Source organism: Pimephales promelas, chromosome 2, assembly GCF_988280905.1.
Source record: "Pimephales promelas chromosome 2, fPimPro1.hap1.1, whole genome shotgun sequence".
Lineage (NCBI taxonomy): Eukaryota > Metazoa > Chordata > Actinopteri > Cypriniformes > Leuciscidae > Pimephales > Pimephales promelas.
In genome coordinates this window covers 32188442-32211026 of record NC_142770.1, presented here as the reverse complement: position 1 = coordinate 32211026, position 22585 = coordinate 32188442, and the positions used below count along the sequence as shown (strand labels likewise).

The 22585-nt window shown below is 34.1% G+C and overlaps 1 protein-coding gene and 1 long non-coding RNA gene across 2 annotated transcripts in view; both read left to right on the top strand.

Annotated features, from left to right (window-relative positions):
* LOC148997204 (ribonuclease inhibitor-like) overlaps positions 1-22585 on the top strand; it is a 361305-nt gene that overhangs the window by 330903 nt on the left and 7817 nt on the right. The window lies entirely within an intron of this gene.
* On the top strand, positions 9000-10820 carry LOC148997205 (uncharacterized). The gene is made up of 4 exons (XR_016147065.1): positions 9000-9441; positions 9936-10099; positions 10194-10275; positions 10456-10820. It is a non-coding gene; the product is annotated as an uncharacterized LOC148997205 (long non-coding RNA).

The following is a 22585-nucleotide window of genomic DNA, read 5'->3' as shown; positions in this document are numbered from 1 at the left end:
TCCGAACTACCAAGGACGCAAGTCCGAAGTTTGTGTACTTGGTATTGAGAAACGACCAATATTGACCCACGTTCTGTTTTCTATCATGGGACCGCAGCAAACGAGCTGTGGCCTCGCCTGACAAGATTGAGTGAACAGGGTCCAGGGAGCAGTTTTTCCGTGAGCGGGAATTGAAAAACCGGAGTGGACCATGAGCAAAGTGATTACAGAATGCTTAGAGTGGAGAGAGTAACGTGCTTTCGCTCCACTCCAGGCTTTATCACATCCCCCCTCGGCAGGGTGAATACGCATCATCTTTCCTTAATTTAAGACCTATTCAAACTAAAAATAAGACATTTATCACACTGTTTGCGAAATGAAAGCCTATTTACGGCCTTAAAATTATGAAAAGTTAATTTAAGACATAAGGACAGACGGGAACCCTGCAATTGACGGATATCCGTCATAGACCCGCTGCAATTAAAGGAAATCCGTCGAAGCGACGGAGAACTTTAATCCCTGTTTATGTTTCGAATGTTTTGATTGATTGATTGAATGATCTGTAAATGACCAAACCGAATAAATGAAATATAGTATTGGTCAGCGCACCTCTGTCCCTCTAGGGGGGTTCGGGGGCATGCTCCCCCGTAAGAAAATTTTGTGCTTTTTAAAGGGTTAGCTCACCCAAAAATGAAAATTCTGTCAGTATTTACTCACCCTCATGTTGTTCAACCCCGTAAGACCTTCGTTCATCTTCAGAACACAAATTAAGATATTTAAGATATTAAGACCGCTCCTGCATACAGTCCGTAGGCTTCTTGAGGGAATGACACTTGCTGTCCCCGAAAATACATTAAAGACATCGTTAAAATAGTCCAAGTGACTTCAGGGGCTCAATCTTAACTTTATCAAACGACGAGAATATTTTTGTGCACAAAAACAAACAAAAATAACGACTTTATTTCAACTATTCACTTCCTTCTCCATGGGCCTGTAGTCAGTTAACGTAGTGTGATTGCGTAGAGCTACGTCACACGAAGGCTCACTATTGGCCGACGCTGGTCATGTGTGTGATGCGTGTGACGTATAATAACAGAAGCTTACGCTATTAAACTAGTAACCTGACTCGCGCAGAGGGAGAAATAAACGAATAGTTGAAATAAAGTTTTTAATATCTTATCTTCTCCTCCTTCAATACAGCAAGGTTCTAACAGAGACAAACACTTCTAAAAGACAAGAATGAATGTGCTGTGATTATATCCCACAACCCCAACCAGCTATCTGGACAGTGATTGGGTCTCCAGATTACTGTTGCTACAGAAATGCTAATTTCTCTTTGGAAACAAACAGACGCCTCCAAATATGTTAAATGGGGTGGCTGTTACTTACATTGGTAAATACTGCTGTTATAATAACACTTAATTTTGACCTTATACACTGCAAAAAACAAAAGAAACAAAAAAAAAACAAATATAAAAGTAAATTTAAGACTTAGTTATAACATAGATTTTGTGATAGATCTTATTATTTACTTCAGATTAGTTTTAATAAAATATATTTATTTTAAATGTCCCAAAGAAATAAACACCATATAACTTTCAGATTATTTTGTCTGCAACATTTTATGTAAGTCATTAAAAGTCCTGTTACAATTCCCGTTTAACAATTAACAATACATTTTTACTCCTGTTAATTTCATATTGGTGTATTTCACCTGGGGTAGTCTTACACCAAAACAAAACAACAGCAAAAATGAATTTAATTAAAAATCTAAGAAAATTATGTACATCGAGCCACATTTACACCTGTTATTAACATGAATTTTCACCAATCTGATCACAAAAAAATAAAAAGACAAATGGCTGTTTACACATAGTCACTTTAAACGTGTATGTCACCATGTGTGATTGGATTTCAACCTACTTGAAAGTGTTAGGTTTCTGTCTGTGTTTTGTTCCTTTTTTGTCGGTTCTTATCAGTGTATGGTTTTTCAGCTCATTGTGGTTTTACCAATGTACTTTAAATAAACTGGACTGCTCCATTTAAATACAGCTTTTATTTCATCCTCGTTTTCAATCATCATGGCCGAAAGTAGACAAGATCAAACTCATTCAGATCCTGATTACATCTGTATATCATTGCCCCAATATGATTGTATCTAAAAAAATATATAAGTTAATGCCAAGTGTATAGGACCTTGTTTATTTTTTTGAATCAGTGAATATTTACATACATACACATTCAATCACTAGTTTTTGTTGCTGAGAGGTAGACAGTAAAACAACAATATGGTAATCTCTACAATATCCTCGTTTATGTTTAAAAATATAAATAAGTTAAAAGATAGAAAATCATATCATGGTTTTAGCTTTGTTGTGTTCCTAGATCCATTTACCACATCCATGTTTTAGACATTCCAAATATGTATTATCAAGTATTATCAATTGTATAAGTTTTTGTATTTGAGCTAACATATCTGTTTAATACTAACAGTCTGAGTAAGTAACATTAAGCTCTCAAGTGTCTGCTTACTAAAGCAAGATTTATGACATACTCATCATATTTCATTTATTCCCCACCTGCTAAAACAAGGGCTGTCTTAGAAAATGTTAATGTGTTTAAGTATAAACATTGATATATAAACGTGTAAAAATACATGTGGTGTGATTTGACTGTATTGTAAACAGCTCTGCTAAATTACAGAGCTGAGGGCTATTTCACAAAACCAAGATAGTGGATTAAGCCGGGATTTTCCAGATATCCTGGCTGAATTAAGCCGGGACTCGGTTTCACGAAAGCAGTAGCACATAAGTTACCATGGCGTTTTATTCTGTGCAGCTAGCCTGCTCCAGACCAGGCTAACAGCCAGGCTCAGTCAATCCTCGTGCCTTATCTGTTCAGTCAGCGGTCACGCCGATCAGAATCCAATGTGTTTTGTCAGTTATTCCGTTTTGTCATCTATAAGTTCAGCGCAATTTTATCAGTCTGCATTAAAATACCTCAGATACATATTGGCATTCAGTCAAGTATAGCCTACTATTATTATTGTAACATTATGATGGTAGCCTACCATTATTAACTATAATAATAATTATCCATATGGGCATTGTTACTATTCAATTGTGTTTTTGACGACAGATAGGTCTTTAATAGTCTATTGTATGTGATGATGAGGGAATTAGAGAAATGGCTGATAAAGAAGCAAAAGTTTTGTCAATGAAGTTTTGGCATGCCCATTTTTGGATGACATCTGATGAAGCACTTATATTGAGAAGGCCTTTCAGACGTGAAAGAGTGTTTCGGGACAGGTCCGACCCATTGGCTTTTCCCGACAATTACCTGCAAGAGCAATAGGGTAGAAGTGGAGGAAAATGCCCCCCTTAAGGAAAATGTGACATTACTGTAAAACAAAACATAAATGTGACTAGAATTGCCATCCCAGTTTTGAGTGTCTTTGGCAGGAGTTATTTACCAAATATTAAAATTGCTCAACCTTCATAATTAATTTGTTTTTTGACTGAAAATATTTTTGTACAAAGAGGGTGTTTTGCCCCAGCGGTGGGGTAAAACACCCCCCAAGGTGGGGTAAAATGCCCCCTTTCTTACCAACCAGTTTCCTTCATAGATCAACAGCAAAATGAACATAGTTTTTAATCTATAAAAGTAAAAGACAAGTAATGCAACCTGTAAGACGTAATGAAACGACGTCTCTCATGACATTGAAACAACGTTGATTTTGCTCATCGAATTAACGTTGAACCAACGTCAGACGCGGCATTCTTCAAAGCTAAATGAAAATCGAAAATTGGTTCGCTTTCATAACGTTGAAACAACGCGTTGATTTCAAGTTGATTTTCCGTTAGTTTTGAAAGAATGACGCGTCTGACGTTGGTTCAACGTTAATTCGATGAGCAAAACGATGTCAGATCAACGTTGTTTCGATGTCATATTTCCACGTTGATTCAATGTCAGTTTGCTATCTGGGCTACATTTTGATGTTAAACCCACTACTGTTTTATGTCTGATCTCATGACATTTCACACTTTTTTCATACATATTTTACAATAATTCATACGAGTGCGGTCGTAATATTTAGATTCCTCATAAAATGCATACGAATCGCTGAGTTTTTACCTCAATTACATCAGAAGTAACTGTAAATAAATTACAGATAAATTAAGAGTAATCCCTTACTTTACATTTTCAAGGAAAGGTAATGAAATTACAGTAACTAATTACTTAGTAATTAGTTACACCCAACACTTGAAGTATGGCGCATGCAACTTATCCATTGTAGCATCAATGAATCTGTAATGGACTGTGTGGTCTGTTGAAGAAAGCTGTTGACTCCCACTTATCTGAATTACTTACACCTGGCTTGACATAGCCGCTCCTCCTGAGCCTGGTTTGGCCTTTGTGAAACTGATAAAGCCAGGATGCACTGATCACACTAGGTCAAGCCCAGCTTTATCTCTTATCCTGGATTTCTAAATTCTGCTTTTGTGAAACAGCCCTCTGATTGAAACATATCCCAATGGCTGTGATCGGACGCTTTCTCACTGTGTTTTCAGTCCCTGAGTGGACTGAGCTGCAACCCCCACTACCTGCAGGACATTAGCATCTCTATGGAGAACGGCTTCAAAGGCCAGGCTGTGAAAGTTTACCTTAGACCTAAAAATACACATGCTTAAACAAGTCATCCTATACTTAAAACACTCTGAGGACTCTGCATGTATTTTTTGAGAGATTCAACAAGAGGAACTATTAATATGAGCTTTCGTTTCAGATGTGGTATAAAGGTTTAGTTAAACCAACAAAAATATGAATGCCCATGGTAATCTGCTACATCCCTATAACATCATTTGATTTATAAATGAGCAGATTTTTTATTTATTTATTTTTTTACATTGTGGTAAATTACTTTTTTCTGTCTTTTAAAATCTTTTAAATAGTAAATTAATTGGGGTTATACCAATGTATTGGTGAGTAAACAGTGAACTAGATTAAATATGCATGAAACTCCAAATAAACAACACATGGTCCAGTACTTTCTTAAAGGGATAGTTCACTTTGAAATTAATTTTTGATGTGTTTTATCTTACCTCAAGGGCATTCAAGATGTAGGTGTCTTTGTTTCCACAGTATTTTCAATTTTGACATTTTTCAGTCAAACCGTTGTTGTCTATCAGTCATACACTGGAGGCTAAGGGGGTCCACCAAAAAGCATGCACAGAGAAGTCCAAATTAAACATGATTTAATGACTCGTAAATGTAAGTACACATTGATGGCCTAAGACACGAAATGAGCGGTTTGTGTGAGAAAACCAACAGTATTTATATCGTTTTACCTCTTGTAATCACAGTGATCTGAATCTGTTGTTCAATGTCCAACTGAACCGAACTGAATCAGTTCAATGTTACGCCGGAAGTGATCGCTTGCGTGTGACGTCACTCAATATTTACACAGAGATTTCGGAAGTTTTACCTTTTACTAAACATATTTAGATATCCCGAAATCGTCTTCCATTGCGGTTTGGACTTCGCTGTGCTGCTCTTTGGTGGACCCCCTTCACCTCCAGTGTATGACTGATCAACCCGATCTCACGACCAAGTCGTACGAATTCGACGAATGATTAAAAAGTGGCTAATTCGTAACAATTCATACGACCTCACACGTACGAATTAATACGATTTTGCTAAATCGTACATATTTTACGAATTGGCCAATTCGTATGAATTCGTACGAATGACCCACCCCTGACCCCACCCCTAAACCTAACCATCACGTGGGTTTAGACAAATCGTAGGAATTAGTACGAGTGAGGTCGTACGAATTAGTACGAATTAGACACTTTTTAATCATGCGTCAAATTCGTACGAATTGGTCGTGAGATAGTGTTGGACTGATAGACAAGAACGGTTTGACCAAAAAATGTCAAAATTGAAAATACTGTGGAAACAAAGACACCTACATCTCGGATGCCCTTGAGGTAAGATAAAACATATCAAAAATTAATTTCAAAGTGAACTATTCCTTTAATGTCGGTAATTTAATGCATTCAGTAATCTGAAGTAACCAATGCTATTATAATACATTAATTAAGTGTATTTATCTTATTCATATGAGCTCATAAAAACACAACCGTTTATAAGTTTATAGTAACTCTTAAAAAACACAACCTCATTGAAAATGGGTAGCACTTTATAAGTTTCCATTTATTAATATTGTTTTTTAACCAAATTAATGAAAATGAACCAACCACTTATTTTTTTACTAACATAAAGTTTTACTAACTTTTTTTTTGTTGTTTAAATAATTTGTTGGTTAGTTAGTAAAGTGAGTAAGGGATGTAGGCTACATCCAGCCGTCTATTATCGCAAAAAAAACACTGAGAAGGGTGAATGACCCAGATGTGAAGTAGCCATATAGTAGCAGCTATTCACTAGTGTGAATTGAGTTGTTTTAGTTACAAAAAACAGCAATATCCTTTCATTGACATAGTGCTTAAAACTATTCTTTTGGAATGTGTGGTTAACGATTTACATTCAAGCTAGGTAAATTTGCCTTTACATATGATAATCACAGGTGATTGCAGTTTAGTAACTTCCTGCATGTTTTTATCTCGCTAGACCAGGTGTTAATAGACTACATTAAATGCTTCAATTCACTAGCAGATATAGCAGTGAAACAATCAGAGGCAGAATTAAGACAGAAAATCATATTGTTGTTGTAAATAAGCTATTCATCTAAGCGGATTCATTCATCAACTATTTGTAAATAACCTGTTCAGTTGTAACAAGTGTATCGACTGTTTTTGCTTCGGCACTTATTATATTGTCTGCTCTACTCTTCGCAAAAGCTGGAAAAACATTTTGGCCACAACTTAGGGACGTGAAAAGGGCTGTCACTCATTTACTTCACCTTACTTTATAGTTAATTCAACGTTTACATACTGGTGGTTGATGTAAAACGTTAAAAAAGTTAAAGTAAATAGGATTTTTAAAAGTAAAATACTTTTGTTTAGGTTCATTATGTAAAAAACAGGAATTTTACTTTTTAAATGGTTAGTTCTGTGGATATCTTAATAATATGGTATCTGTTTCTCTATGGCATTTTATTTAAAAATCTTTAATCCCAATCAGAGCATTTGAGCAAAGATTGCATTGCGCTCGACCCAATCCAAGCAAACGTTCCACTTGTGTGCCGCTCACACTCACATCTGATCAAATCCCGCTCCTACAGGTTGTTTCTCTGTGCTAGATATATCGTTCTCTTTGTCATAAACTTCTTGATCAAATGTCTTAATTGCAGTTGGCTTATGGATAACAGTTAAGATATTTGTGGATTTAACATCCTTAGCTCTTTAACCTAAAAAATGTATTAATCTTTGTGAGGAGCGCATGTAAGCAACCGGTAATTATGAATATTTTTTAACTGGAAGTTATTACAAGCACTCACTTACGGTTTCTTATTTTGGGACAAAAAAACAACAACACAAAAATAACATAAACATGCACTTCCATTCATCATCTGAGCCACACCAAATAAAAACAAACATACATTAAAAAATACACTGTGGATATTTTGAAAACATCTTAAAAAATTGAATTAGGGACTGACTGGACATGTAAGGGGTGCAATTGTTAGAAATTATTTTTGACAGAATCAAAATGGTTTCAGTAATGGTTTTAGCTTTGTTGTGTTCCTAGATCCATTTACCACATCCATGTTTTAGACATTCCAAATATGTATTATCAAGTATTATCAATTGTATAAGTTTTTGTATTTGAGCTAACATATCTGTTTAATACTAACAGTCTGAGTAAGTAACATTAAGCTCTCAAGTGTCTGCTTACTAAAGCAAGATTTATGACATACTCATCATATTTCATTTATTCCCCACCTGCTAAAACAAGGGCTGTCTTAGAAAATGTTAATGTGTTTAAGTATAAACATTGATATATAAACGTGTAAAAATACATGTGGTGTGATTTGACTGTATTGTAAACAGCTCTGCTAAATTACAGAGCTGATTGAAACATATCCCAATGGCTGTGATCGGACGCTTTCTCACTGTGTTTTCAGTCCCTGAGTGGACTGAGCTGCAACCCCCACTACCTGCAGGACATTAGCATCTCTATGGAGAACGGCTTCAAAGGCCAGGCTGTGAAAGTTTACCTTAGACCTAAAAATACACATGCTTAAACAAGTCATCCTATACTTAAAACACTCTGAGGACTCTGCATGTATTTTTTGAGAGATTCAACAAGAGGAACTATTAATATGAGCTTTCGTTTCAGATGTGGTATAAAGGTTTAGTTAAACCAACAAAAATATGAATGCCCATGGTAATCTGCTACATCCCTATAACATCATTTGATTTATAAATGAGCAGATTTTTTATTTATTTATTTTTTTACATTGTGGTAAATTACTTTTTTCTGTCTTTTAAAATATTTTAAATAGTAAATTAATTGTATATCGCCTACTTTCTTTAAATGCTGCACCATCCCATAGTTTGATATTATTTTTGAACTTTTCCTTTATTAACTTTATCATGTTTTATCTGCCATTGATATAGGTTTGTGTTCTGTGCTCTATTTAAAATGCATGCAAAATAATACTAATTATGAAAAGTACTTTTTCCTGATCCAGTTGATGTTTACAACTGGATTTAAAACTAATTTACCAACAGATTCTACCCTTATGTTAATCTAGCTATTTGATTTCAATCACAAAACATTTGCATAACAGAACCAATAGTAATGTTGGCTAACTGTGGTTTATCCGATGGCCCAATCACTGCTCCGATAGCAGAACGTATATCTCTCTATTCCAGGTTCCTAATTCACACTTCATGTTTGGCATTTGGAAGAGCACAACTTTAGAAGACTTCAACGAGATTGTTTCCTACATTGGAGAGTTATCTTTCTATTATAGTTTAAAGATTTATCTACCTACAAGATCCCAAGATCCTAAGCGCACTGAGCCATTTCTCATCTCACTTTTTTTATTTCCGAAGTAAAAGGTAAGTTGTACATTCTAACTTCATTTTATGATGATTTGTAAATGCTAACATTATACAATGTTTTTGCATCCTCTTACAATGTAAATGTGCATGCAGATTGGTATTATTGATATTCAGTTTCTTTTTAAAATGATTTTATAAAAATACTTGATATAAAAAGTATAGTAAAAATGTAGTAAATTATCAGCCACATTGTCATCTTTTCAATAAGTTATTGTCTACACAATTCTAAGGAGTTTTTTTTTTTAGAGTATTTTCTATTTTTTTTTTTTTTTTTACTTAGCATATGCACTATATCCTGCATAAAATGTTCTTATATTTCACAGGAAAATGAGACCCAAAAGAGTTTCTCCTGAAAAGGAAGCCTTGTACTTCATTGCTTCGGGGAAAGATAAAGACACATTCGAGAAAAAATTAATGTGTGAAGAGAAAGGTAAGTTACGGCATTCAATTCTGCCATCAGTATGACTTTGCAAAACTTAATTAAAAGCTAAGTTTGGTCTCTAAATAATGTCGAATGGTTGGGTTTAAAATGTGTAGCTAAAAACAACAGGCTGTTAAAAAAAAACACAAGAGAAACAAAAAAACATGATTGAATCAGTTAAAGGTGGATTTATATCTGTTTTCCTGCCTGTATTTATGCTAGCTGCTGATGTCCAAATTAAACTCCATTGTGTAGATGTGCGAGTGATCTTGATATTATTTGTATGTAACTGCCAGTTAGACTCCGGGGGCCTGTTTAACAATGGAAATTATCAATATTCAGTGTCATGATACATATGAGTTTTGTAGTTTTGCACTTTTAGATGTAGATATCGTATTTGTTTTCCAAGCAGGGCTACCATTTAAAACAGTTTAGACAACCTTAACAACTTTATGAATCTTTTCTCATACTTAATTTACACTTATTTATACCCAATTTATTAGGTTTTGGAGTAATCGCCACAAAACATATTGAGCCAGGAGAATTCCTACTGGAGTATGTTGGAAGACACATGGCTGGATCTGAAGGAGAGACCCTGCTCAAAGACTACTCAGCTGAAGATGCAGTTTTTTTTATATTTCTACTCCTTTCAGGGACAATCTTACTGGTAAGATTAAATTAATGAATGTTCTAATGAAGTATAATTACATCATATTATGGTATGTTTATATACAGTGTTTTTAAAATATTTCACCATACAGTGTTGATGGCAGTAAAGCTACAGAAAATCTCGGACGATACATAAATGATGACCACATCAAGCCAAACAGCAAAATTAAAATAGTAAGTCTGTATTTAATGTTTTCGTATTGTTTGTCTTATTCTTTGTTTTAATTACTCCTTTTATAGAGCCTCATCTTGATTGTAGCATTATTTGACATTACAAACTAGACAGTTGTGGGTCTTTCAAATGTTGTTGTTTTTGTTTTCAAATGTGTGTTTGTGTACTTTTGTGACCAACAGATAATGGATGAAAAGAAAATGCCACATTTGTGTGTATTTGCGTTAACAAAAATCAAGCCAATCATACCAAAGAAAATATCATACCAAAGCCTATGGACTAGTATGCAGGAGTGATCCAGCTCTCAGATTTCATAAAAAAATATCTTAATTTGTGTTCGGAAGATGAATTAATGTCTTACGGGGTTGAACAACATGAGGGTGAGTAAATACTGACAGAATTTTCATTTTTGGGTGAACTAACCCTTTAAATGCTTTGCTTAAGTTGATGAAGACCTCCACTGTGTATTGCTTTATCCTCAGTTGCAGATGTAATTTTTCCTATGAGTTCAATTAATGCCAAAGCAGTTAATCTTTTTTATCTCTAAAGCCATATAGTTTTTCATTAAATAATTTGTGTTTTTCTAAAAAAAAAAATTAATTTTTGAGCAAACAACTTTTCAAGGATTTTAGAAAACCGAGAGAGCAATGACACTGGTCTGTAGTTGTTAAAGTGTAGTTATACATTTCTCCCAGCCCTGCAAATCTGGTCCTCTAGTTATAAAGGAGCCCAAAACCCTTTAAAATCAGCAACAGACCAGTCTGACCAGTTAGACAGTCTATCTCAAACCAATAGACTATCTAGTTTAAGCCCCCCCCCTTCTAATAGATTGATCAGATAGCGCCCCTTTAATCTTTTCTATTTTACCTGTTCATAATCATTTTTGCATGAATTGAAACGCATGATTGTTCATGATTTTCATGCATGATTTAAATTGTATTATATTACATTATTATTATTCATGTATTTAATTTTATTCATGTATTTAAATGTATATATGTAAATGTAATGTGTTTGAAAATACACAATAAACCTTGAGCAGTTAAAGCTTCAATTGTTCTTTTTTCTATTTCCTATAGTGCTACTGTGCAACCTGTAGAATATGTAGAAAATCCATAGAAATATTATTTTAACTGTTAAATAATACTCTATTTCTACGGATTTTCTACATATTCTACAGGTTACACAGTAGCACCAAATAAATACAATAACATTTCATAACTGTATAATACTATACAGTATTATTAAAAATTAACAGTGTAATACTGTACTTTAATATGGTAAGAAATTACAGTAAAATAATGTTATTTGATTTTACAGTATGCTTAACAGTACTGTAGTTAGTGTTAAAGTAATTTTATTGTTGAATGAAATACAGCAAGTACTGGATAATTGTTGCCAGTAAGTTACTGTTAATTTGACAAGACATTTTTTTACAGTGTATTTTATACAGAATATAAAAAAAGGATAAAACATAATGGACAGATGTGTTGGGAAATGGCAGTTGTATTAACAATATGGCATTAAAATATATTTTGAGCCACCAATCCTACTCCTACCCCTAAACCTACCCCTAACAATTCGTTAAAACTACGTAAACTAACGTTACAATTATGAAGAAAAACGTGACTAACAGAAAAGTATAATCACAATAATATATTTATTGCGAAAATGTCAAAACCGCTACCAAAAGCCGTTCACATGAAGATGCTTTGCAGTCGCAGTCCTCTCTGGCAACATTGTAATAGTTTTGTATGAAGTACAGAGCAGAATTTAAATTAATAATCAATGAAAATGTTCATCCGGCTTCAGTTCGCAGCTTCGCACTATTTCAAAAGAACTAAACCAACCGTCACAGTCCTTCATGTCTCAATCTGTGATGAGGCAGGGAAGAGCCAATGACCATTTGATATCTCTGCCGTAAAACACGACGTATCGCTTCTCAAGGGCGCGATTTTTGAATTTGAATTCATCACCAGCGCGGGATTTGACGTGTACGGTTGCTGCTGAGAATGGAGGCGAAGATCACGACTGGATAAAAGGTTGAATTAGGATTTTTTTCTTGTAAACAACGTAGGCTATGGATTCTAAAGATTTGGATTACATCAAACTAATAAAATTGATGTCTTTTGTGAATTTATGTTTTGTTTTATAGGAGAAAACACTTTCTGTGCCTCACGGCAAATAAACTATATTACAAAATGGTTAAACGAGTAAAGTTAAAGAATGTATTTTTAAGGTTTTATAGTGTATTGTTTAACACCATGCAGGCGAAACGAGCAAAATGTTAATATTTATGAGTATTATATCAATAAATGAGACTGAAAACGTAATGAATAAGACAGTTGAATGCAATAGAGTCAAAACATAATGCTACGATTTTAATATGCATAAATTGTGATATGTACAAATGTGTACATCGGTGGATTTGTTCAAATGTAAATAAATTACGTTTTTGTGCTGTCAATAACGTAAATATTTTACATTTTAGTTCTGTAAATACGTCAGTATTATACGTTTCTGCGCATATAAAACGTAATTATATGTACGTATGATAGAACTACACTTTACACAAATGCATACGTATTCTCATGAGATCACATTGGATTTTAGTCGACTAAAATATAATGGGTTTAGTTAAATTGTAATGCGTTAATTTAGAATTTAGAATAGAATAAAATGTACAAACCCATACACTCCCGAAGAAAACATCTATTAACCTATTAATATAAATGATTTAAAAGTCTGAACATGCAATACAGATACGGATTTAACTACTGTGATTTAAAAAATATCTTAAAATTAAATAAAAACCACTTTTCCTAAAGTACAACACAGCCTTTTCAATGGATGATATACAGTATGCATTCTTTATAACCATGCATACATCCTTCTTTATTCTTTCAAGCAGAAATATTCTTTGTGTAAATTAAATATAATTAATCCTTATTATACTAAAGCTATTAACAAACTGTGATTGCTTTTCTCTTTTTCTTTGGTTGCTTGATCAATATTAAGGACACAGACCACATTATGTTTGTTGCCACTTTCACTTTAAGACGTCGGATTATTTCCAATGACATGCGGATCCAATTGCACTGATGCACATCCGATACACTCACAACTGTTTAAGACATAACCGACATAATTTACATGAATACTGTCCAAAGCGGACATTTAAAGCACTCAATAACCTTGCCCCTTCATATTTATTGGACCTTCTTAATATCTATATTCGATCTCGGACTTTAAGATCGTCTTCCTCGCTCACTCTTGTTCTCCCTAGAACCCGCACTACTTCTATGGGGTCCCGGGCTTTTAGTTTTGCTGCTCCTTATTTATGGAACCTGCTGCCACAGGATGTGCGAAACAGTGAAAGTATTCATGTTTTTAAATCTTGCCTTAAGACCCATCTTTTCCGGCAGGCTTTTATGTTTTATGTGATTTTTATATATATATATATATATATATATATATGTGTGTGTTAGGGCTGGGCAAAAAAAATTGATTTTTCGATTAATCGTTTTTTAAAATGTGGCCGATTCAAAATCTATTCTCAACGGCCTCGAATCGATTTTTTCCATATAAAGGGCTCGCGGACGCGGTGCGGCGTCTTCTCGTCTCACTGCACTAGGCAAGCACTAAGCTAGGGTTGAAACGATTCCTCGAGTTACTCGAGTTACTCGATTACAAAAATTCCTTGAGGCAAAAAATCTGCCTCGAAGCCTCGTTAAATGACGCAGTTCCTATGGCGCACGCAGGGATCTGATTGTTTCACACGGACCGTTATTCGATCGTTCAGCGTGAGACTCGCGCAATTCGATTTTTCACGCTGCGTGTATATCCCTTCGGTCAAATGCCTGAAAGATGAGTTCGTCTATAGATCTACCTGTTGAGCCACTCGTGATCGACTAGTTTTACCGCCGCATATTAATTCGCAAGTTAAAATATCCTGTAATCTAGTGCATTTAGTGTATCTAGAATAAAAAGAGTTTTATATACAGGTTTGTGGCTCTTAAAAAACTTTTGCTGGTAATTTACTCACCCCCATGTCATCCAAGATGTTCATGTTTTTCTTTCCTCAGTCGAAAAGAAATTAAGGTTTTTGATGAAAACATTCCAGGATTTTTCTCCATATAATGGACTTACATGGGAACCAGACGGTTCAAGGTCCAAAAGACGGTTAATAACAGTTTCAGATGCAGCTTCAAATGTCTTTAAACGACACCAGACGATGAATAAGGGTCTTATCATGCAAAACGATCGGTTATTTCAAAACTTATTCCAAAAATGTAACTTTTCTAAGGACAAATGCTAGCCTTGCTCTATTCTGTCAGGCGCGTTTGTAACGTCACGTATTACGTAATTACGTTCAAAAGGTCACGGGCGACGTAGCCGGAAGTACAGAATCAAAATCGTCCGACATCGTTGTTTTACCTTTTAATTACTTTTTTGTAAACAGCGTTTGAGTTAGTTTGCACGTTCAACCTATGCGTTCAACTTGTAAACACTGACTCTGTACTTACGGCTACGTCGCCCGTGACCTTTTGAACGTAATCCTGCTGCCGCCACAGAGTGCCATTTAGTTTTATATAAAGTTTAAATTATTTTATTGTCTCAAATCGTTGATAATGTATACTGACTTTGCCCTATGCTGCAATAAATTTAGTTTTGCATTCATTTACATAAATCAGCTGCTTGAATGACAATTGCTGATGTAATTGGGTTTTCATGTGAGATTCTCAATTCATTCAGTTAACTGATGCTCTGAGGTAGTTTTCAGACTGCAGACTCAGCAACGATTGTATTTAATTGTACAGTACAATTATAACATAGAACAAACATCTTCATTTCATGTCATTAAACATAACAATATTGCTGCCCATACACTGATGAGAAAGTGTGAGTCCGGTGTGCGATACTTGGAGTTGTCCTAGACGTGGCGCAGCGCTGCGCTTCTCATTCGGTGTGCGACCCCCTTTACGGATGTGTATTTCACTGCCACTTCAATTCACTGTTCACACACACACACAAAGTCCCCACTTGGTTGGATAGATATCATTCAGAAAGTTCCCTCTTGGCTAGTGTGCAGCGACACTTCTGTGTTAATACATGTATATGTTAGTAATATAGACGTGTGTGTGCAATGGCACATAACTATGGCAAGTAAATTGTTAGGGACTGCATAACAAAGCATAGAAAGTATATGAAGAGAGAGCGTTAAATAAGAAAAATAGTATATATATATACATAATGTATATAATAGATATATAATTTAACTGTAATGAAGACATATTTCACTGCCAGTTCACACACACAAAGTCCCCACTTGGTTGGATAGATATCGTTCAGAATGTCCCCTCTTCGCCAGTGTACAGCGACACTGCTGTGTTAGTAATATATAAATATATAGTTTTAGATCGGTAAGATTGTTTATGTTTTTAAAAGAAGTCTCTTCTGCTCACCAAGGCTGCAATTATTTGATAAAAAAAAACAGAAATATTGTGAAATATTATTACAATTTAAAACAGTGTTTTTCTATGTGAATATATATATATATATATATATATATATAATGTATATAATAGATATATAATGTAAGCGTAATTAAGAAAGATTTCACTGCCAGTTCACACACACACACACACAAAGTCCCCACTTGGTTGGATAGATATCATTCAGAATGTCCCCTCTTCGCCAGTGTACAGCGACACTGCTGTTAGTAGTATAGAAATATATAGTTTTAGATCGGTAAGATTGTTTATGTTTTTTAAGAAGTCTCTTCTGCTCACCAAGGCTGCAATTATTTGATAAAAAAACCAGTAATATTGTGAAATATTATTACAATTTAAAACAGCGTTTTTCTATGTGAATATATATATATATATATATATATATATATATATATATATATATATATATATATGAAGAGTTCAGATGCAAAAGCCTCTAAGTGCCATTTGAAATTTTCTTCTAGAATGATCATTTTTTTCAAGCTTGTATATTTAAATTCAGTACTTTCACTTAAATAACAATGAGGATTACCTATTAATTGTAATTTAAGTGAAATTACTGAACTTGAATATATAAGCTTGATAAAAAATGATCATTTTTGAAGAATATTTCCAACGGCACTTAGAGGCTTTTGCATCTGAACTCTTCATATATATATATATATATATATATATAATGTATATAATAGATATATAATGTAAGCGTAATGAAGAAAGATTTCACTGCCAGTTCACACACACACACAAAGTCCCCACTTGGTTGGATAGATATCATTCAGAATGTCCCCTCTTTGCCAGTGTACAGCGACACTGCTGTTAGTAGTATAGAAATATATAGTTTTAGATCGGTAAGATTGTTTATGTTTTTTAAGAAGTCTCTTCTGCTCACCAAGGCTGCAATTATTTTTTTTTAAAAAACACAGTAATATTGTGAAATATTATTACAATTTAAAACAGCGTTTTTCTATGTGAATATATTATACACAGTATATATATAAATATTAGGGCTGTGCAAAAGTTAATTGCGATTAATCGCATCCAAAATAAAAGTCTGTGTTTACATAATATATTTGTGTGTGCTGTATATAATTATTTTGTATATATAAATACACACACATGCATGTATATATTTAAGAAAATGTGTTATTCATATATAAAATATTTATATTTATATAATATAGATTATGTATTTATAAATGTATACAGAATTTAAGCGCAAATAATTCTTAAATATATACATGCATGCATAGGTATTTATATATACAAAATAATTATATACAGCACACACAAATATATTATGTAAACACAGACTTTTATTTTGGATGCGATTAATTGCAATTAACTTTTGCACAGCCCTAATAAATATATATATATATATATATATATATATATATATATTAGATATATAATGTAAGCGTAATTAAGAAAGATTTCACTGCCAGTTCACACACACACACCAAGTCCCCACTTGGTTGGATAGATATCATTCAGAATGTCCCCTCTTTGCCAGTGTACAGCGACACTGCTGTTAGTAGTATAGAAATATATAGTTTTAGATCGTTAAGATTGTTTATGTTTTTAAAAGAAGTCTCTTCTGCTCACCAAGGCTGCAATTATTTGATAAAAAAAAAACAGAAATATTGTGAAATATTATTACAATTTAAAACAGTGTTTTTCTATGTGAATATATATATATATATATATATATATATATATATATATATATATATATATATATATATATATATATATATATATATATATAATGTATATAATAGATATATAATGTAAGCGTAATTAAGAAAGATTTCACTGCCAGTTCACACACACACACAAAGTCCCCACTTGGTTGGATAGATATCGTTCAGAATGTCCCCTCTTCGCCAGTGTACAGCGACACTGCTGTTAGTAGTATAGAAATATATAGTTTTAGATCGGTAAGATTGTTTATGTTTTTTAAGAAGTCTCTTCTGCTCACCAAGGCTGCAATTATTTGATAAAAAAAACAGTAATATTGTGAAATATTATTACAATTTAAAACAGCGTTTTTCTATGTGAATATATATATATATATACAGTATATATATATATATATATATATATATATATGAAGAGTTCAGATGCAAAAGCCTCTAAGTGCCATTTGAAATTTTCTTCTAGAATGATAATTTTTTTCAAGCTTGTATATTTAAATTCAGTACTTTCACTTAAATAACAATGAGGATTACCTATTAATTGTAATTTAAGTGAAATTACTGAACTTGAATATATAAGCTTGATAAAAAATGATCATTTTTGAAGAATATTTCCAACGGCACTTAGAGGCTTTTGCATCTGAACTCTTCATATATATATATATATATATATATATATATATATATATAATGTATATAATAGATATATAATGTAAGCGTAATTAAGAAAGATTTCACTGCCAGTTCACACACACACACAAAGTCCCCACTTGGTTGGATAGATATCATTCAGAATGTCCCCTCTTTGCCAGTGTACAGCGACACTGCTGTTAGTAGTATAGAAATATATAGTTTTAGATCGGTAAGATTGTTTATGTTTTTTAAGAAGTCTCTTCTGCTCACCAAGGCTGCAATTTTTTTTTTTTTAAAAACACAGTAATATTGTGAAATATTATTACAATTTAAAACAGCGTTTTTCTATGTGAATATATTATATACAGTATATATATAAATATATATATAAATATATATATATATATATATATATATATATATATATATATATATATATATATATATATAATAGATATATAATGTAAGCGTAATTAAGAAAGATTTCACTGCCAGTTCACACACACACACAAAGTCCCCACTTGGTTGGATAGATATCGTTCAGAATGTCCCCTCTTTGCCAGTGTACAGCGACACTGCTGTTAGTAGTATAGAAATATATAGTTTTAGATCGGTAAGATTGTTTATGTTTTTAAAAGAAGTCTCTTCTGCTCACGAAGGCTGCAATTATTTGATTAAAAAAACAGTAATATTGTGAAATATTATTACAATTTAAAACAGCGTTTTTCTATGTGAATATTATATATATATATATATATATATATATATAATGTATATAATAGATATATAATGTAAGCGTAATTAAGAAAGATTTCACTGCCAGTTCACACACACACACAAAGTCCCCACTTGGTTGGATAGATATCGTTCAGAATGTCCCCTCTTTGCCAGTGTACAGCGACACTGCTGTTAGTAGTATAGAAATATATAGTTTTAGATCGGTACGATTGTTTATGTTTTTAAAAGAAGTCTCTTCTGCTCACCAAGGCTGCAATTATTTAAAAAAAAAAAACAGTAATATTGTGAAATATTATTACAATTTAAAACAGCGTTTTTCTATGTGAATATATTATATATATATATATATATATATATATATATATATATATATCTATATATATATAATGTATATAATAGATATATAATGTAAGCGTAATGAAGAAAGATTTCACTGCCAGTTCACACACACACACAAAGTCCCCACTTGGTTGGATAGATATCATTCAGAATGTCCCCTCTTCGCCAGTGTACAGCGACACTGCTGTGTAGCAATATAGACATGTATATGTTTGAGCATTATATAATGACACACCCACACACACACACACATATGTGTATAAGTATGTATAAGTTACAATATGAAGACAAGATTTCACTTCCAGTTCACTTCACTGTTCACACAGACACACAGTTCAATTGCAGGCTATATGAGTCCCCTGTTGGTAAGGTAGACATCGGCCAGAGTTTCAGGTCCCCACTTGGCATGTTTTTTTAAAAATAAAAAAATGCATATTTAAAGTTATATTATGAAAAAAGACCTTAAAAGAGAATTTTGTACGTCATTTTTGTTTCTTCAAAATGACCAGAAACACTAGTCCCCTCTTGGCCAGTGTAGAGTGATAGTCCCCTTTTAGTAATATAGACGTGTATGTGTGTGTGTGTGTGAGTTGATATACATCTATAAATATAAACTACAAAAAAATATATAAAATAAATAACACATACCAAATTTTCAATGTCAACTGACATGCCATGCCAGTAAAATCTGGCACAAATGGCAGCACATGTTTTACCAATCCCCGTGTGTCCACCAATGGGCGAGGAATGGAATTCTTCAAAGAGCATCCTGGCTTCCTCTTTGGTCTTGATCACTCTTTTACTTCCATAAAAAAGCTCTCCATCTACATTAAAGAGAAAACATGACTATGACAGAAGTAAAAGGACATTTGGCATTGTTGGAAAAGAAAATCAAGATGGGAACAAATGAATAATAAAATAAACATAATTGAAATGTAAAGTAAAAATAACTACCCTTTAGGTTGAATTTAAGCGCACATCTTCTAATGTTCTGCCTTTTAGACTTATCATACCCTGATGGGTACGATCCCACTGACAGAAGATTATACAGTGCTTCCCACTTATCTTCCATAGCTGTCAAAAAATGCAAGAAAAAAAAAATCTAAAATAGATGAATAGATAGATTAGTGGGGGATAGATTAATCAAAATTTGTATGTGATTAACGTTAACTGTAATTACAAACATTACACATTTATTATATTTTATAATGTAATAATTTGATAGTTGATCTCCAAATGAATGCAAAAACAATAGTATTTCTTTTAAATATTTGTTTAATGGCATGTTTTTATGAAACCTGCCGCTGCTGAGAGAGACGCTGATCTCACACGCGTCTCACTCTTTACGATCATTTGATACTTTATTTAATTAAGACTGATCTTATGAGGACACTCGACAAAACGGACATTTTTGACATAATCGTGTGTGTGTTTATATTTTACACCAAACAATCAAATCAATTCCCCGCCAATTCATCAATTTAATGTGAGAGTAAACAGTTCTCATTACTGCTATATATCTTTGTATAGTAATAATTGACATAAATAGTGAAAAACTTACCTCAGATGAAGAAGATCTCGTGAAAGTAGTAAAATATTATGGGCGTGTTGTTCAGCGTGACAAAAATGACGTATTATTGATGTGCGCATGCGCAGTAAGCCTTGGTAGGACAATCTGACGGGTAGGATGGAATGTCAGAACACCGGGTCAGTCAGAGGCTGTTGAATGAGCCTTATGGTGCATTGCTTGAGGAAGCGGAGCAGTTTGAGAAAGACAAAGTACAGGATGCATTCAGGCTTAGTGCTGGTGCCCAGAGCATCGAAGGTCCCCTTATGTAACTCCTTGGTGTTGTCCTCTCTCCAGTGCTGAGGTTTCCGCAGTATTAGAGGGTCACAGTGACTGGGCAGCAGGAGTTGAATCGAGGGCAATCTCCTGGATCGCACAAGGCGCTCAGTTGCTTCAGACACTAAAGTTCGCATACAATTGTGCAGCGCACGAGTCCACTGGCTACGCTCCATTCTATTTAATGTTTGGTAGGATCCCGAAGCTACCCGTGGATGTGATGTTTAGCAATGTTGAGAGAGACTGTGACGTTGTTGATTACGATAAGTATGTGAAAAGGTTGCAAGACAATTTGAAAGAGGCTATGACCGTCGCTCAGGGGAACATTGATGCCAGTCAGCAGCGTCAGACCGAGTTGTACAACCGGAAGACGAAGGACTGTAACATTGAGTTGGGTGATCAAGTTCTCCTGGCCAACAAAGGTGAAAGTGGGAAGAGAAAATTAGCAGACAGGTGGGAGTCCACGCCCTATAGGGTAGTAGCGCTGAACCCCCAGTGCCACATTTATCGCATTCGTAACACCAAAACGGGCCAGGAGAAAACTGTTCATCGTAATTTGCTGTTGCAAGCCAACTTCTTGCCGCTCGAGTTGGGAGGTCCTGAATTACCTGGGGATAGTGGTGAATCTGTCCTTGGAAGCAGGAGTGCATCCTTGGATAATGTTAGTTCTGCATCTGAGATGTGTTCTGTGCCTGACCGAGTTGCCAGTTGGGTGGAAAGAACCACAATTTCTGAAGATCCTCAGCAGAGATTGTCCTGCAGATCTGATAGTGCTGGTTCATTGGATGTAGTCCCCGAGTCATTTCAGGAGCAATTGTCGTCAAAAGATGATTGTACCAAAGAAAACAGCAATGTAGTCATTCCAGATGATGGACTGAGTTGTGATTCTTGCAGTTCGCTTTCTGAGGCAGTTCTCCATGATGACCGTTGTGTTTCACCTGCTAGAGTTGTTGAGCCACTTCCTAGTCAAGGAGAAATGAGAGTTCGAACCAGAGTGGGTAGGATGGTGAGACCTGTCAACAGATTGATAGAGAATATGGCTCAAAAATATCGGTCCCACAACTGTGGGGCTACCTGCTTTGCTGACTGGTCACGACATGGAAAGGCATGTGCCATACAAGGAAAAATGATCAGTTGGTGGGGTTGTAAGATCTTTATTGAAATGAGAATGTATTGTATTAAACCATTACATTGTACTACAATATTGTTTTTCTTTAAGTTTTAAGGTTAAGTCTCTGTGAGTCAGTGCATTTCAGCACATTTGTTGTTCCAGATCCAAGATGAAGTTGAGATGAATGGTGTTTAAGGCACCTTTTGTGGGTGATTGCAGTGGGCCTGATCAACCTGATGTACACACCTTCCCTGCGAGTGGGAAACATTTTGTTGCACCATGTTCTGGATAACAGTTGGTCTAAATAGCTCCAGTGTATACGATCCCTGTATAAGACAAAACTTGTGAAGTTCAGGATGGAGAATGTAACTGGTGAAAATTAACCTTTGACTTGTGTTTTTTTGTGTGTAGTAGTACGAGTTTATGAAGTTCATCATGGTG